A 5,036-nucleotide genomic window follows, 5' to 3' on the forward strand; every position below is an offset into this window, starting at 1 on the left:
CAAGCTTCTTGAATCTCTTCATCTCCTTGATGCACTTTGCCATCTTGTGGATGGTTTTGTCTTGGTACTTGCACCATTGTTGGAGAACACCAATCTTTTGTTGAGCTCTGAACCCTGAAGTGCCTGGCTCCTCCCAGTTGTAATCATCAAAGTGGTACCTGTTTCCACCAAAACGTTTTTGAGGTGGAGGCACACCAGCATCTTGAGCACCAGCAGCACTTGTGGTAGCTTCTTCAGTGGTTGCCTTCTTTTCCTTGGAGGCTTCTTCTCTGCAAGCTTTCTTGTACTTGAGGATTGAGGGATCAATTTGGACATTATACAGCTCTTCCTTCAGCAAGAAGAAGTGAATGTTCCTCTTTACTTGGACTGTGGTGATGGAGGGATAAGGCAGGAGAGTTTGGGCTGGTTCATTAATGAGAGTCTTGAAGTTGTAAACTACCTTGGCACCAACTCTTCCTTGGAGGAAACCAATCTTACACAAATGAGCTTCACTAATCAAATCAAACCTTGCCTTGTTCTCCTTGAATCTGTATCCCTTGGCTTTCAAGATCTTTGTGACAATCCATCCATGAGTCAGCTTTGCATCCTGCTTTGTAGAACCCCACATGCACTTTTTGTAGAACATCAAACACCTTGCTAATTGAGAGGCAAGACAAGGTGTGTAAGCATACCCTTCATAGGGCTCCCCATCTTCATGAGTTGGCATCAGCTGTTTCAGCCCCTCACCAAGGAGCATCAGATCGCTTTTGTGAACTCTTCCAACATCAATCTTGAAGTAGAAGCTGTGAGAGAGAATCTTGTGTACATATCTCAGCACTGGATTCCTAATCCAAGAGGACTTCGCTGCTCCAGCTGTGTACTTCCCATAAGCAATTGATCTCCATAGAAGTTGAACATCTTCTTTTCTGAGATTGACCTGGTTGATATGTTCATTAATGAGAGTCTTGAAGTTGTAAACTACCTTGGCACCAACTCTTCCTTGGAGGAAACCAATCTTACACAAATAGGCTTCACTAATCAAATCAAACCTTGCCTTGTTCTCCTTGAATCTGTATCCCTTGGCTTTCAAGATCTTTGTGACAATCCATCCATGAGTCAGCTTTGCATCCTGCTTTGTAGAGCCCCACATGCAATTTTTGTAGAACATCAAAGACCTTGCTAATTGAGAGGCAAGGCAAGGTGTTTAAGCATACCCTTCATAGGGCTCCCCATCTTCATGAGTTGGCATCAGCTGTTTCAGCCCCACACCAAGGAGCATCAGATCGCCTTTGTGAACTCTTCCAACATCAATCTTGAAGTAGAAGTGACCATGTCGCACAGCAGCCACCAGACTCAACTGAGCCGGGTCAGTACCCAGTTTGTCCTGGGCTGACCCGGTCCATTAGCACTTAGTATATATAGCTTTTTGGAGAAAAACCCTAAACATCTTATCTTCTACTTAGTTTTCTCTCTAGTTTTCTTTCCTTTTTGGTGTAAAAACGTTTTTGATTGAGAGATATCTGAAGGGATTCGATCATTCCATGTCTGTTTCTTATCATCTCATCTTCTTATCTTTGCTTCTAATCATAATTAACATCACTTCTTGCAAAGGAAATGGTGTGTTCATCATGATTAGTGAGTAGTCTTCTTTTAAGCTTCTAGGTGTGTAGATTAGGGTGCTTTGATGTTTGATTTATGATGTTTAGGTTCTAGATTCTCATTTCCTTTCCTTAGTTAGCTGCTCTTAATGCTAGATCTCTCATTATAAGCTTGATCTATAACTTAGGAATTTCTCCACCCACAAGGTGTTTGATGAAATGCCTGAATGAGTTAACTTAAGGGTTTATGCCTTTTTCATCATGGGAATGATTGTTAAATGCATGAATGACATATTAGAACTGTTTTTTAATGCTCATTGATTCATATTTCACAAATGATGATTCGGTTTGAAAATGGATTAGTGTAGAGGTTAATGCCTTTATGAGAGGATTAATCTAGATTAACATTCTAAGTTAATTGGAATTTGAGATCATATGATGCTTGCTTTATCTTTCTGTATAAGTTTCCGTCTTTCTTAGCTCTTATTTTGATGCACAAAGAGGCTGTCTGGTCATTTTAGACTTGGAACCTTATGCTTGTTGATTGCTTATTCATCTAATGGGAATTAGTATTGGTTTGGTAATTAACAAAGGGATTTTTGTCATGAAAATGAATTAATCTGATTGGGAAGTCTAGACTAAAGAATTGCAAGTGTTGCATTGTTTGCTTAGCATCATGAATTAAGTATTGAAAGCACCCTGATCAATGATCACATCTAGAGGTTTAGCTTTATCTTTATTTGAATTTGAGCCTTTGCTTTGTTGTCTTGCTTGTTTAGTTCTTAATTACTGCTTGTCTGTTCTTGCTTGTTTTATTATATGGTTTTAGATAAGCTTGGTTACCAACTCATCTGTTTAGTTAGACTTGGATTAAGAATTGATCCTCATAGTCTTAGTGTCTAGAATATCTCCATTTGGATTGATACCTCAAGTGCTACAATGACATGAGTAGTTGAGTAATTGATCAAGGATTGAAAAATTCCTGCTATCAAAGAGGTGCAAACTCGTGTTTATGGTGAGGAAGAGAGAGTGTGGGATAGGGTCAAGCCTTTGGACTGGTGGTCAATAGATCTATTTTGACCAGTCAAGGCTTTGACCGGCCTCTTTTCTCTCCTTGTGCGACTTGGAAACGCCAGGACCGGGCCGCACGACCGACTCGGTGTAGAACCGGAATTGTTTTTGTACGTCCTGGTCATTCCTCTTTCTATCCCGCATGCCCAAGTCACAGTAAAAATGCTTCAGCTTGTTTTGATCTCTTCTCCATGCTGCGACCTGGTTCCATTGTGACCAGCTAGCACGACCAAGTAGGTGTGAATTGCGATCATTTGTGCGACTTGGTCGTTCAAGTTCCCAGGTCGCATGACCAGGTCGCACACTTGCAACACTTAGACGTCTCAGCATCTTCTTCATTTTGTGCGACTTGGACTCTTGTGACCAGCCAGCACGACCAACACGGAGTGAAATGCGAACCATTGTGCGGCCTGCTCTCTTTGCGAATCAACCCGCAAACCCAACTCGCATAATCTGCTCCTTAGACAACTCGGCTTTTCTTTCCCATGTGCGGCCTGGCTTCTTTGCTCCCAGGTCGCATGACCAACACGGAGTGAAATGCGAATGGACGTGCGGCTTAGCTTCCTTTTGTTTCAGGCCGCAGCACCAACTCGCAGACCTTGGGACTTAGATTCCTCGGCCTTTCTCCTCTTGGTGCGGCCTGGCTTCTTTGCTCCCAGGTCGCATGACCAACACGGAGTGAAATGCGAACCACCGTGCGGCTTAGCTCCTCTGTGAATCGATCCGCAGACCCAACTCGCATAATCTGGGACTTAGACACTTTGGGCTTCTTTTCATTTTGTGCGGCCTGGTCTTCTTGCACCAGGTAGCATGACCAAACCGCTGTAGATTGCGAGTCCTGCTGCGAGTTGGTATCTTCTTGATTCAAGCCGCACACCCAGGTAGCACTCAGGCGTCCTCCAAGCTTTTCAAACCTTAAACACTTCTCTCAGCCCATTTCACATGCTCCATCCCATTTATCACTGAGCCATGGCCTCCAAAAATCACCTAGAACCTGAGACCAACTCACAAAACCCATCAAAAAGTTCTAAAACATAAAAGAAAAGAAGCAAAGAAAAGATCAAAAACATATTTACAAATGATAAGCTTGGGGTGTCTCCCAAGAGCACTTTGTTTAAAGTCTCTAAGTTTGACTTTGGAAACCTGTTTAACAGGCTGGTGGTGGATCAAGAAGGGGAACTGATGTAGCTTCCTTCTTCCCTTGTGAAACTAAGTAGTGCTTGATTCTTTGGCCATTTACCACAAACTCTTGACCATTCTTTCCTTCTAACACAACAGCTCCATATGGCCTCACCTCAAGAACTTTAAAGGGACCAGACCATCTAGACTTAAGTTTTCCAGGAAACAACTTAAGCCTAGAGTTGATCAGCAACACCAGGTCACCTTCCTTGAACTCCCTTTTCAGAATCTTTTGATCATGCAGAGCCTTGGTCTTCTCCTTATAGATCTTTGAGCTCTCAAAAGCCCCAAGCCTGATCTCTTCAAGTTCATGGAGTTGCATGACCCTTTTCTCTTGAGCTGTCTTGATATCAAAATTCAGCAACTTCACAGCCCACAAAGCCTTGTACTCCAGCTCAACAGGAAGGTGGCAGCTCTTCCCATATAGCAGATTGAAAGGTGATGTCCCAATTGGAGTTTTAAAGGCAGTTATATAAGCCCACAATGCATCATCTAGCCTTTTGCTCCAATGTTTTATGCTTGAGCTAACAGTCCTCTCAAGAATGGCCTTAATCTGTCTATTAGATACTTCAACCTGGCCACTTGTTTGAGGATGATAAGGAGTAGCTACCTTGTGTTTCACTCCATGCTTTCTCAGCAATCCTTCCAAAGTTTTGGTCACAAAATGGGCATCTTTGAACATTGTGGGCCACCAAAACCCACTCTGAAGAACCTTGGCCACAGTCTTGAATGCTCCCATGTGACCTCCAAAAGCTGAACCATGACACTCTTGCAACACAGGTTGCATCTCCTCCTCAGCAAGACACCTTCTATACAGCTGATCTTTGTTCAGGACATACAAGTAAGACTCATCCCAATGGTATGTTTGGACATCTCTGAAGAACTTCTTTCTGTTGTAAGCATCAAGTTCAGGTGGTTCCACTCCACAAGCAAGATAGTTCACTATATCAGCAAACCAGGGAATCCTTTTCTCTTGTATGCTATCCACTTCTTCTAACTCCAAATAAGAGTGGAGTACCATCAATGATTCCTCAGGAAGACTGTCATTAAGAGGGACTTCAGAGTCTACTCTCAACCTAGAGAGATGGTCTGCAGCTCCATTCTCTATACCCTTTTTATCTTGTAATTCCATATCAAACTCTTGAAGTAGAAGGACCCATCTCAATAGTCTTGGCTTAGCATCCTTCTTGGTCATCAGATACCTGAGGG

The sequence above is a fragment of the Eutrema salsugineum genome, unplaced genomic scaffold (genome assembly GCF_000478725.1).
Source record: "Eutrema salsugineum unplaced genomic scaffold, Eutsalg1_0 scaffold_14, whole genome shotgun sequence".
Lineage (NCBI taxonomy): Eukaryota > Viridiplantae > Streptophyta > Magnoliopsida > Brassicales > Brassicaceae > Eutrema > Eutrema salsugineum.